The sequence below is a fragment of the Mauremys mutica genome, chromosome 6, assembly GCF_020497125.1.
Source record: "Mauremys mutica isolate MM-2020 ecotype Southern chromosome 6, ASM2049712v1, whole genome shotgun sequence".
NCBI lineage: Eukaryota > Metazoa > Chordata > Testudines > Geoemydidae > Mauremys > Mauremys mutica.
Window position 1 is genome coordinate 89,654,759 of NC_059077.1, and position 13,278 is coordinate 89,668,036.

The window sequence follows — 13,278 nt, forward strand, 5'->3', positions numbered from 1 at the left end:
GGCGGCGGGTCCCAAAACGGAAGGGCCCCCCGCCGCCGAATTACCGCCGAAGACCGAGCTGAACTTCGGCAGCGGGTCCCACTCCGTCTTCGGCGGTAATTCGCCGGCGGGGGGTCGTTCCGCTCCGGGGCGGAAGGACCCCGCGCCGGCGAAGACCGGGAGCGAAGAAGCTCCTGCGCCCAGCCCCGCAAGAGTTTTCCGGGCCCCCTGGAGCGAGTGAGGGACCCCGCTCCAGGGGCCCGAAAAACTCTCATGGGGGCCCCTGTGGGGCTCGGGGCCTGGGGCAAATTGCCCCTCTTGCCCCCCCCTCTGGGCGGCCCTGGACAGGGAACTGCAGAGTGAAGCTGCAGAGAAAGAGGGTCTTCCTGCAGTGGTCCCTGAGGTAAAGACAGTTCCTCAGGAAGAAGGGGCTGTGCCCAGCTTAAGCCTGGGTTGAAGATTTTGTGCGTGTGTGAACTTTGTTAATTTAATAAAACATCCAGGCCTTAAGAAGGGCTGTGACTGAAAGAGAGATTGTGGAGTTTGTTGCAGGAGCAAGGGAAAACAAGGGCAGGGCACAGCAGAGGCACCTCTAGCCACGAGGGGGTACGCGGTCATCCCTGTTACAAGTGCTCTTGGTTGCTAAATACTACTAAACAATACATAAAGAACAATGCAGCAGTTTTACTGGCATTTGGGTGCCCACTGGTTTGATTTTTAAACACCAATAGCAGCTGAGCACACTACAGAATACATTCAGCACCACATTAAGTTAGATCAGTGGTCCCCAACCTTTTTGTGGCCAGTAGCACATTCATGTTTTCACAAGAGTGTGGCGGGCGCCAACAATCAAGCCTGGTCTACACTAGGCGTTTAAACCGGTTTTAGGAGCGTAAAACCGATTTAACGCCACAACCGTCCACACTAGGAGGCACCATATATCGATTTTAATGGCTCTTTAAACCGGTTTCTGTACTCCTCCCTAACGAGAGGAGTAACGCTAGTATTGGTATTAACATATCGGATTAGGGTTAGTGTGGACGCTGATCGACGGTATTGGCCTCCGGGAGCTATCCCACAGTGCAGCAGTGACCGCTCTGGACCGCAATCTGAACTCGGATGCAGTGCTCAGGTAGACAGGAAAAGCCCCGCGAACTTTTGAATATTTCCTGTTTGCCCAGCGTGGAGCTCCGATCAGCACGGGTGGCGATGCAGTCCGAAATCAAAATAAAAAAAGAGCTCCAGCACGGACCATGCGGATGTGATCGCTGTAAGGGCAGGCAAATCCGTTCTATCAGCGCTCCGTTACAGAAGATGAAATTCAGAATCCTTTTTTAAAAATCTCCAGACAGATGCCATAGCAGGGACTCAGCGCACTGCAGCGTGACAAGCGTAACGGAAAGCCAAAGAATCAAATGGACGCTCATGGACTGGAGGACTGAAGCTATCCCACAGTTCCTGCAGCCTCCGAAAAGTATTTGCATTCTTGGCTGAGCTCCAAATGCTTCTAGGGTCAAACACAGTGTCCACGGTGGGTCAGGGCATAGCTTGGCAATCTACTCACCCCCCCCCCACCCACCCCCAAAAGCGAAAGGGAAAACAATCCTCTGACTCTTTTACATGTCACCCTATCTTTACTGAATGCTGCAGATAGACACGATGCTGCAGCCGTCAACACCAACATCCTCACTCCCCCCCTGCCATGGGTGGCTGATGGTACAAAAGGACTGGTAACCGTCCTCGTCATCAGCCTATTGGCACATGGGGCAGTAACCATGCTGACTAGCATCCGTCAGGTCGATCAAGGGCTCCTGGCCCTAATTTTTTCTGGTGGATGGTGGATGGTGCAGTATGGCTGGTAACCATCGTCATCATAGCAACAGGGGGCTGAGCTCCATCAGCCCCCACCCTTCATGTGTAAAGAACAGATTCAGTTGCCCCTGGACTAGCAGAGGGATGCTGGGCTTCTCTCCTACACACTGCTTAATGTCCTGTCTGGACTATCATAGCAGCTGGAGGCTGCCTTCCACTCATTTCTCACTAACAAGTCACCATGTCTTTTTATTCCTGCATTCTTTATTACTTCATCACACAAGTGGGGGGACAATGCTACGGTAGCCCAGAAAGGCTGGGGGAAGAACGGAATCAACAGGTGGGGTTGTTACAGGAGCACCCCCTGTGAATAGCATACAGCTCATAATTTCTGCAGGATCTGACACAGAGCAGCTGTGCTCTCTGGTTCTATGATACAGTGGTTATCTAGTACACTTGCCTATATTCTAGGCAGGACTGATTCTATTTTTAGATACCAAAAAGGAGGGATTGACTCAGGGAGTCATTCCCAATTTTGGCTTTTGCGCCCCTGGCTAAGAGCAGCCAGGGGCACTTATGACAGCAGCAAATGGTACAAAAGGACTGGTAGCCATAATCATCCTCACCAGTTCCAATTTATGGAAGGGTTTGGATGGTGCAGTATGACTGGTAACCATCTCTGCTGTCATGCAAAAGCAAAAGCATGCTTCTGTGTAGCGCTGCTGAATCGCCTCTGTGAGCGGCATCTAGTACACATACGGTGAGAGTCACAACAAAAGGCAAAACAAGCTCCATGATTGCCATGCTATGGCATCTGCCAGGGCAATCCAGGGGAAAAAGGCGCGAAATGCTTGTCTGCCGTTGCTTTCCCAGAGGAAGGAGTGACTAACGACATTTACCCAGAACCACCCGCGACAATGATTTTTGCACCATCAGGCACTGGGATCTCAACCCGGAAGTTCCAAGGGGCGGGGGAGGCTGCGGGAACTATGGGATAGCTAGGGAATAGCTACCCACAGTGCAACGCTCCAGAATCCGACGCTAGCCTCGGACCGCGGACGCACACCACCGAATTAATGTGTTTACTGTGGCCGCGCGCACTCGATTTTATAAAATCTGTTTTACAAAACCGGTTTATGCAAATTCGGAATAGTCCCGTAGTGTAGACGTACCCAATTACTCACATACAGGGCCAGCTCCAGGCACCAGTGGAGCAAGCACATGCCTGGGCAGCACATGCTATGGGGCGGCATTCCGTCCATTCTGCAGAGTCAGAGCGGGTTGTTTTTGGTTTTTTTGTTTTGGGGGTTTTTTTGCGCCAGTTCTGGGCAGTGCAGAGAGAAGCTGGAGAGAAGCCAGGAGGACAGAGAACACTGGCGCCCGCAGCCCCGGAGTACTCTGTCCCCAGCAGGCACGGGGACGCGGCTTCTCTCCAGCTTAAGCCGCGGCCCCGCGCCTGCCAGGGACCGAGAACACCGGCGCCCGCAGCCTGCAGCCCCAGAGTTCTCTGTCCCCAGCAGGTGTGGGGCTGCGGCTTCTCTCCCCTGCTGGGCATTAGGCGGGCACACATAAATGCCGCGGCGGGCGCCATGGTGCCCGTGGGCACCACGTTGGGGACCACTGAGTTAGATAGTCCACACTGAATGTCACAAATAGCTCTCACCCACTAGTGCCCTAACCAAGCATAAACCTGGAGTTACTCATATTAAGCAAGTAGTTGACCAACATAGGGGTGTTTCATTATGCTCTGAAGGTCAAAATCTGGTGGACCAAAGAAAAAAAATCCTTAGCCAGGAATGCCTCTACTTCCGAATCCTCAACATGTCTGTCAGCTGATCTCATTTGGAATGATGGCCTTTGAGGTAGCCAGATCTAAACCATTTAGGGCTTTATCTATTAGAAACAACCCTGAATTGCTCCAGAAGCAGAGCAGAAGCTTCCCGGCTCTATAAGCTAAGAGGTGAAAACATTATCTAAAAGTTGTATCTGTTTACACTCTAAGGGCTTGTAAGGTGTAATATGCAATCCACTCTAAGGGCTTGTCTACACATGAACTTATACTGGGATAAGGTAGGGTATGAATTTAAACCACTAATTGTTATACTGGTGTACCTTCCCAGGTAGACACTATTATTCTTGAACAAAAAAGCCTTTTTCCAGTTCAGCTTATGTGGCTTTCTAAGCAGTTTAAGCTAAACCAGAAAAAGCCACTCAGATCAGAATAAGTGTCCACCTTGGAAGTTATAACATCCTGGGCAGACAAGCGCAAAGGCGGCATGCTTCTGTATTCTACCCTAGGTGACGCTCTGAGGTGGCCTTTAACGTTAACCATAGATACTGAACAAAGTAGTATTACCACCTAGAGTTAACAGATGCATGGATACTTGTTGCTGTTCCATATCAGGGAAAGGCTGTAACATCTTGGCTAGATCCAAACAAAATAAGCAGAGCAAGCCACCGCTATTACCTGGGTATCCAAGAACATTTGGGCACCCCAAAGGACCCTGAGACTGCAGACTGCTTTTTCATGGGACAGATATACTCTAGCACCAGACAGAGCAACCACACATATTTTCAGTTACTCTAGTAGTTGCCCCTCGCCAGCAAACAGAACCTTGATTTTTTCCAGACCGAGTCAACCTAGATTGGGTCTCAGCCAGATAACGCAAAGCAAGGAAACTGCACCATGAGGATCTCATGGAAAGGCAATGCAGAGCTGAGTGCCAGCAACATTCTGACAGCACTGCAGCCCAGAGTGCCTCACAATGTTATGATGTTACAATATTCTGATGTTATCTATTGGGAAATAATGACCATTCAACCCATCTCCAGACTGAAGTCATGGCCAGCAAGTGTTTTTAAAAGATACAGCAGAAAATCAGGATACTTTGTTACTGAAAGCAGAAAACAGGGGTGCTTTCTGTGTCAACACGGAAAATAAGAATTGCATTACTAACTTTTCATAACATTTGCTTAATTTTTAAAGTAAAAAAGTCACACTGTATAACTGAAACCAAAAAATTCTGAAAGTTCAAATCAGAAAGTAATGAAGGCAACTCATTATATAATAAAATGAATGAACCACATTTACAAATAATTCCAATATCGCTTCTCGGCTCTTTGAGCTCAGATCAAGTGTTGTATCTGTTAAATTCTTATAAAATACCACAGCATTAGACAACATCTATTAGAACACTAATGTTGTTGTTTAATCACAAGTGAGCAATTCTGTGAAAAAAAGGGTACACAGAACATTAGAAACCAGTAAAGGTGAAGGACCAGATCATCAACTCATGTAAACAAGTGTACTTCCATTTATATCAATGGTACTAGACACATTTACACCAGCTGAGGAGCTGGCTTCACATATTTAAGGAATTCATGATAAGGATCACTTTTGGAAGGCAACTTGCAGTAGTACAAACTAGAGGACTTAGAAATAAGTCCACTGAACTGACTATCCTGATAATAACTAAGATCAAGTCCTCTCCCCAACAAGTCTGCATGTGGAGTTAGTAGCACTTCTCAGTGCTACACGTGTGGATTGTACTCTGCTTAGGGGGGACTGAAGACTGAGACTTTGCTGATTGGTTAGGGATTAAATTACTACACTGTGACCTTTTCTACAGGCATTAATCACGGTTATTGAATGTCCTCTTCATGTCAGATTCTGAAGAACACAAGCCCATCCATTAGGGTGTGGGAGAGGGAAAACAAATCATTGTATTATTTAGGGGCACAAATTGACTTTGTCTTCACAAGGGGGAAAAAAGGTGTGTTCTTAACCCAAGTTAGCTAATTCAAGGTAAAATCCAAGTGAAGACAAGTTTTGTAGTTTTCACATGAATATCTAACTCACACACCTTGAGCTACCTAAATCAGGTTAAGAACACACCTTCTTTCCTAGTGAAGACACAAACTGTATGAGGTGATGTGTACTCCCCCAAATCTATTTCTAACATTATAGTTGGATACCCCACCCTTTGAAAATCTTGTTTTGCAATAGCCCCTTCTGCCCTACAAAGATTAAAAAAGAAAGATGATGGAGGGGGAAGAGAGAGACTTTGAATGGGAAGAGGGGACTTTAAATTTGTCAGACAAAAAAAATTCCATTCACATCCCCAATTTCATTGTCATCTCATGTTTGCAAACTACCCAACTTGTGTGTTAAAATGAGGGCTTGTTCCCTCAATGTTCCATTCTCTATTTTATCTTGCTAATGAGTCATAAACTTCTGCCTGCCACCATTTTCATGACAAGTCATCTTTATGTCACAATCCTGTGTTTATTACTTCAGTGGGGGAATCAATCAGAAAGAAGAAATTGCGCTGAGGTGCATGGAGGTCTAGGAGGCTTTCTTTACATGCAATCATCATCAACAGCAGCAAAAAATACACAAAGAAGTGTTTTAATAATTTGTGGAAGGCATTCTCATTTGCTCCCTAGTGACAATTCCCCTTTAAAAAGGGATCACATCAATATTATTAATTGGGACCATAATGTGAGAAAGAGTCCAGACATTTTTTTTAAAGTTATTACTGTGCACCTTCTGATCTTAACTTCAAACAAAAACTGAAAATAAGATATTTGCAGGTGTTAATTTTAGTTACACTTCTGTCAAGAATATATTAAATAGAATTCCAACATTCACAATATAAAAGTGCTAGCTGGGTCACTTTTTTCTTGTCAATCTCAAGCTTAGGTATTGGTCAAAGCACTTTTCAGATTTGCCAAGAAATGCTCACAGACCACTTTAGAAATGAATAAAAGAAAAAGATCTAAGACTGCTTTGAACACATTCTTGTGGTGCATATTTTTTATGAAACACCATAGTAATGCCAGTCCTGAAGCTGAGGCATAACTCATAAGAGAGATACTGTATTTAACAAAGCATTACCTTCACCTCTGTCAAGTCCATATGTGTTACACGATATGCCTAACTTTGAATTTATTTAAAAATGCTCATTACTGGTATGATCTTTTTGCCTCATACTGCTGATGTGTTACATATGAGCATAAAACCGGTCTCTAATCCTGTCCTTTTGGTACATCATTTTTTTTCTTTGATTAACAAAGGGACTCAGAGAAAAAAAAGTCAATGAGAATAATAGGGCAATTAGGTTCCCAAAGAGAAAGTGTGCCTTGATTTGCATAACAATACACTAACTCACACAGCAAAAGCTGCCCCACCTCCTAACGTGTAATTGGTATATACTACTAAAGGAATGGGATTCTGGCTTAATATTCATTGTCCTACTCTAGACCTCCGGGGTTAGTGGCTGGAATTAAAGGATACTAAAGTAAAGGATTTTTTTTTTTAATGCAAAGAGAAGAATGCTGTACATGATATACCTGGAATATGCCTTTTTAAGAAAAAAAATAACCTTACTATTTAGTTTGCTATAATTTTCAAACCTTTGTGTCTAACTCTTTATGCAAATTACTAACCAGTTATCTAAAATCTTAATCAAAATAATTATAAGCGAATGGAACCCTCTCAAACGTTTGCAAATTGTGATAAGTAAAAATGAAGGGTAGAACTGCAAGCACAAAGGAAAACCAGCTCAAATACACTCTACAGAACCACTAAGATTTAATCAAAATAAGCATTTAATAATATAGTGGCATTGATTCTTTTTCAACCTAATTATTTATTGTAGTAAAAACCTAATTCACCAACATCTCTTTGCTGTTCCTTAGTATTTTTTGTTACATTATCATTCTGTTTGGAAAAAACAACAACATTATAAATTTCCTCTCCTGTTTGCAAAGTAAAAGCTTTCAAGAGTTAATCTAACGTGGAGCGGGGGGGGGGGGGGGGGGGAACAACCAAGCATTATACACACATACAAACTTCTGATTAAAAATATGAAAAGGAATCCAAACTGAACTGTCCCCAACCCTAGAGTCTGAGATAGTTGGAGAACAGAAGTTTTCTCACCCGGGTTTTCTTCATTAAATTATAAGCTTTTGCCTTTAAAACCCCACAGTGAATCTTCCGGGAGTTTTGCATAGGCCTCAAGTTTCTATCTAGCAACACACCCTGGTGCTTCAAGCCACACACACAGAAAAAACACTGGCACTAGCAAGCACATTTAGTAGAGCCATATTTTCCCTCCTCCCTTTCTGGAAAGTTTTAGACCCGATCGACAAGACCTAAAAATCCATTTTGCAGGAGCCACCCCATTTCCTTCTCTTACTTTACAGAGCAATGGCTGCAGTCAGAGCGTTCCCCTGCTGAGTTAAGAGACCTTTACCTTAATGAAGTGGCACCAAACAACAGATCTAGGCACGTACAAGGGGGTTTAGAAGCCAGATGCACGGACTGAGAGCATGTTTCATAGCAAAGCTAGGCCTGTCTCTCCCCTTCTTCCCACCGTCATCATGTCATGCTGATCAAACATGTCTGTGTGTGTGAGAGCCAGCGAGAGTCTGTATTTGGCGGCTGTGACTTCCTGATTCTCTGCTGCTGATCACACACACAGGGAAAAAAAAATCCCCAACCACCACTAAACCTCGCCTCTTCCTCTCTCCAAGCAGACACAGAGAAGCTAGCTCAAAGCTGCCCTCCTTCTCCTCCAGACTCACTCAAACGCACAGCGACCAGCAACAAACTGCAACATTTGCTGCAAGCCCCCCTCTTCTCCTCTCCTTCACTTAATCATCAACAGAAAACTTTTTTTTTTGGTAACCAAAAAAAAAATGCCCCCTCCCATGGTGTGGCGATGAGGCTCCCGTCTCCCTACACAATACAAATCTACGCGAACATGAATGTGTATACACAACCCCCCCGCCCCGCAACACCTCCCCCAAAAATGACTGACGGATTTTTCTGTGCATACCGGAAATAAAATGCTTTTTGCTTTGACGGTGATTATAAAAATTGGAAGCGCATGTTATTCCACTCTCTGCTTCCTAGGCTGCTGCAAAAGGATGGGGGGGGGGGCTGCAGGAGAAGGGGGGAGAGAGAAGCTATTTTAGGAAGTGAATCGCGACACCTTTCAGCAGAAGAGGAGCGACTGACTAAAGCGCTGATGTTTTGTTTTTAATTGCATAGAGACCCTGTGACTAAACTGTAAGGCAACAGGACCTGCAGCCCCGGTTCGTGAAGTCCCGGCCCCCACCTTCTTTTTCTCTCTTCTCCCCGCCCTCCCGGGTGTGTGTGTGGGTAATGTTTGTGACAGTCAGACAGGGAGATTATCCGGATCATGGCCTCCTTGGCTTTGCTGGTTAACGTTGCTACTCTAACAAGCACACACACCCCCATACCTCCCATCTTTTTCCTCCTCCACCCCACCCCCTTCCCCAGCCACGTCTATTTAAATATTTGCATTAGAAGAAAAGGACCCCCCAGGCAACAAAGCCCCTGCAAAACACCTACAAACTGCAACGCTTGCCCTCCCCTTCCCCAGGGCAGGACACACTGAACTTCAACATGCACCACTCAGCAGCAGCCAGGCTGCTGCCGCCCTCGCCACATGCGCCAAATCTACCCCTTTGGCCGCTGCCGGATGGGGCGGGGGGGAATCTCCCTTCCCCCACCCCCTCTTTATAGCCACCAAAACACAGCCAGAGCCGTCAATGGGCAGTGGAAGAGGCGACCAGCCTAGCCTACCGGCCCCATCGCAGCCACTGAGCTGCTCCCGGAGGGGCTGTTGCTTCTTGGGATCTATTTCTGTCTCTGCTGCTGCTTGCCCGGAGCCTTTTTAAACGCTCGCTTCAGCAGCACCACCAAAGGTTGCGAGAGCAGCTGATTACTGTTATTTATTGCCGGCTCGGTTCGCCAGTCGCCTCCTCTAAAATGCATAGATTGCAAGCAACGTCCCCTGTCCCCTCCTCTGCCAGGCTCCCTCTCGGTGCAGCTGACTCCGAAGTCAGGAGCCGGGCTTAGGAAAGGTTTTAATTATTATTTCCGAATTATTTTGATCGAAAACTTTCTTCGCTCCTCTGGGGAAAGGGAGGGGGGTCGCGACTGGTCTCTGGGGATAGTAGCGATGATATTTTTTTTAACGAGGGAGGGAAGGTGGCTCGGTGCGTGCGTGTCATCGAATAATAACACATTCTTTCCCCAGGAGCCTGGCTAATGGTGCAGGTTCCCAGTACGTTGCAGGGGGCGGCGGGGGTGCAGGGAGAAATGGGGTCAGAGAGGAGCTATAAGTTAGATTTACCTTGCTCCAGAAGCGTGGCGTGCGGGAGGTCTCCCCTCTCCCTCTCTGAGTCACCCGGAGTACAGCACCAGAGAGAGAGGGACTAGATTATGAATATGACTTCATTGATGACAGCCATTCCCTCCTCTTCCTAAACTCCTGCCCCTGGCTCCGCCCCCTGCTTCCCCCAGCCCTGCACCACCGCTCAGGAAGCGGCTCTGCTACTGGCTCCGCGCGGAGCGAGCTCCCGCCTCGTCTGCAGAAAGGCCGAGCGCATTGGAGGCTGGGGCCTGTCACTCAGCCTGCTGCCGGAGGAGGAGGAGGAGGAGATGTACAAGAATGTGGGGAGAGAGAGAGAGAGAGAAAGTGATGCGTGTGTGTGTCTATAAATGTGCATGCTACAGCCCCCCCCCTCTGTTTGTGCATGTCTCAATGGGTGTGCAGGAGCAGGATGAGTTTCTTGCACCCTTTCCCTTCGCTTGTTCTGTTGGCATGTGTTTGGGTTGGAGCAGAAAAGACTGACGGGCCCCAGTGTGAGAGACAGGGACTGTGTAGTAGCAATCGTGATGATAGTAGTTTGGGGGTAGGTGAAGAAGGTGCTGGAATTTAACTATGCCTGTGCCTGTGCCTGCCAGTGCACGCCTGCAGAGAGCGAGGGGGAGGTGAGGGTTGGGAGGAGAGATCTGAAGGCTATTTGTTGTACCTGGTGTTTGTTTGTTTTTAAAGGGCACCGCCAGGCATTGTCATGCATGCTGAAACTTTTTATTCCCTTCCTAATCTGTGATCATAGACCCTCCTTTTGTGAAAGAAGGAAGGCTGCAGAGAACATTCCAGCTAAATCTGTCTGTCAATCAGTTGGGCTTTCAACTTCCAAATGCTTGTTAATGAAGATGTAGCACCAGCCGTGATATACTATTCTTTACTAAATATTCCTTCAAGATGACCAGGGGGTTGTTTTGTCATTGGTCTGGAAAAAGCTATTAAACTATTCATCAGATGTAATCTGCATGTAAAAAGGCTGCAACTGTACAAGGAGGGAAGTTGGGGGTGGATCTGTTTTTTAGAGCTAGGAAGAGTAAATTATGTAGTTCTGTTAACTCCCCTCTCTCTACCTGACTTTCACCCTTAAAACTTGCAATACTTGCTCACTTACATGCTGGTGAGATAACTTAATTATGTAGGTATTGATTCCCCTTCCCCACACTTACCTGGTCTGATGTCTAGTGCAAACCTACAGATCTATCACAATATTTCTAGAGAAAATAACTTTTTATGCAGTGTTAGTAGTGAATACATTAAAAGGTTGTTTATTTATTTGTCAAATTGTCTGGCCTATTATTATAAACCCTGACTAATGTGGATGCTTGACTCTTAAAGCTGATCCTATTTGATGATATTAAAAGTATGATTTATTCCTTATTTTGTAATGTAATAGGCTGAATTAGGCATTCCAATTGCAGTCCAACTGTTTTGTTGGGGACATTATTTTCTGTCCTGAAGTAAAATCTTATGTTAAGAGAAATTTCACAATTAAAATTACTGACTATGTATTCGAGCAATGGTATTTGAAAGGCAGGTCCTTTACTGGTCTTAGCGACCAACTGTAGTAGTTAAGAACATGAAACAATAGGACTGTACCAAGTGCTCCATATGGATTAAGTGACAGGTATTGTTTACATGGGTGGACTTTTGCTTTTAGTATTCAGATCAGTAATGGCCCGCCTGATTATAATGCTGGGTATACAATGCTAATTATCGCTGATTCTGTGGTTTTTTCCAAGATCTTATTACTTGATCATTAACTTCAGCTCCTTAGCTATTCATGAGTATCAAAATGATAAAAGATAACTGCACCAAAGAGAATCAGTATTAAGCTCCAAGCAGCCAATAAAAAAGTTGTTCCTCAGAAGAGGAAACTAGTATTGTCATAAGCTTCAACATTGCCTATATGGAAAAGACCCGGGAACAAAATTAGTGAAATGGTAGTGCAGAATGCAAATATAACTAGGTAGGAGAAAAGCAATGATAAAATATTCAATAAATGTACTTGTTAACATTATTTTAATCTAATTAGAATGGGACATTGAAGTCTTAGCTTTGTGTCTCTGACCATGATTTACAATCCAGCATTTTAGAGATAACAAAATTAACACCTTTGTGAGGAGGAGAAAAACACAAATGCAGTGAATTGGTGTTTTGCACATCCCTCACCTCCATTATACAGCCCCCTCTTTTGTTCAGGGCTAATGTGCAGGCCTTCTGCCCTTTATCTCTGCAGAGGAGAAAACAAGTCTTGCCTGGGGGGGAAGCTCACATAAAGACAGCTCACCTGCATTGGCCTTGAACTCAGCAGAAATCAAAACAAATGGTCATTCCTTTCAGTAAAAACGATACAAAGAGGGCAAATAATATTAAATTAATCTTCCAGGCACAATAAAATGTTCAACTGATGTTAGGGATAAATGCACTGATTACTTTTGTTTGCAGGAATTCACACAGCAGCAGATTTTATTTGAGATTGTGGGGACTCCAGTATGTTGGATGGATACCTGATACCGTATTAACATGTGGAGAATTAAAATAATTCTTCTGATGATTCTGCCTCTAAGAATTCTTTCACAACAGTGATGACACCACTCACAATTACCATGTCTCCACCAATACTCATAAGAGAAAAGAGTCATCTGACTGGACACCCCACAGTAGACAAAACTACACTCGTGATCCTTACATTGGTTGCTTCAAGAAAAAAATTGACTGAAATCCTTAACAAACATCACATCTACCACAATCTCTCCACTGCTGAGAGGATAGCTATACAGTGCCTGAAATCCAACCACCAGACAGTGATCAAACCAGTGGATGCGGGGGCGCCATCACAGTCCTTAACCACGATATCTACATTAACGCAGTCAACTGACAATTCTCTGACACCCCCAACTATCCAAGCTCATCATCAGAAGCACACTCCACACAGACTAGAACCCAACAACTCACAGCAGCACCAGATCCTGCCAGAACAACAGATGCAAAACCTGTAGACGTATTTCAACTGCTATGATCTGCACCTACCCCATCTCGACACACCTTTCAAGATCCATGAGTCCTACATATGCCTGTCACAGCATGTGCTGAATCTCATCCAGTATGGATGGCCTAAATGGCCCAATAACAACCATGTATGTGAAACAAACAATCACTACATTCTCAAATGAACTCAAACAGAAAAATAAGACAAAAACAGCACATCACCTGTGGGTGAACACTTTTAACAAAGCGATCACTCTATATCTGACCTCTCTGTCCTCATCATCAAAGGAAACGTTCACAACACCTTCAA

General features: G+C 45.2%; 1 protein-coding gene and 1 long non-coding RNA gene across 6 annotated transcripts in view; one reads left to right on the forward strand and one right to left on the reverse strand.

Annotated features, from left to right (window-relative positions):
* The window catches only part of SMARCA2 (SWI/SNF related, matrix associated, actin dependent regulator of chromatin, subfamily a, member 2), a 174,398-nt gene extending 164,303 nt beyond the window's left edge, over positions 1-10,095 (reverse strand). For 2 of the 3 annotated variants that reach the window (XM_045020795.1, XM_045020793.1), the window contains exon 1: positions 8,049-8,216. The gene's annotated coding sequence lies outside the window, so the exon portion shown is untranslated. Of the gene's footprint in view, positions 1-8,048; positions 8,217-9,959 lie in introns of those variants that run through there. The other variant, XM_045020794.1, reaches the window with a different exon arrangement.
* Positions 1-13,278, forward strand: part of LOC123372591 — an 88,927-nt gene that overhangs the window by 14,139 nt on the left and 61,510 nt on the right. The gene's annotated exons all lie outside the window — the stretch shown is intronic.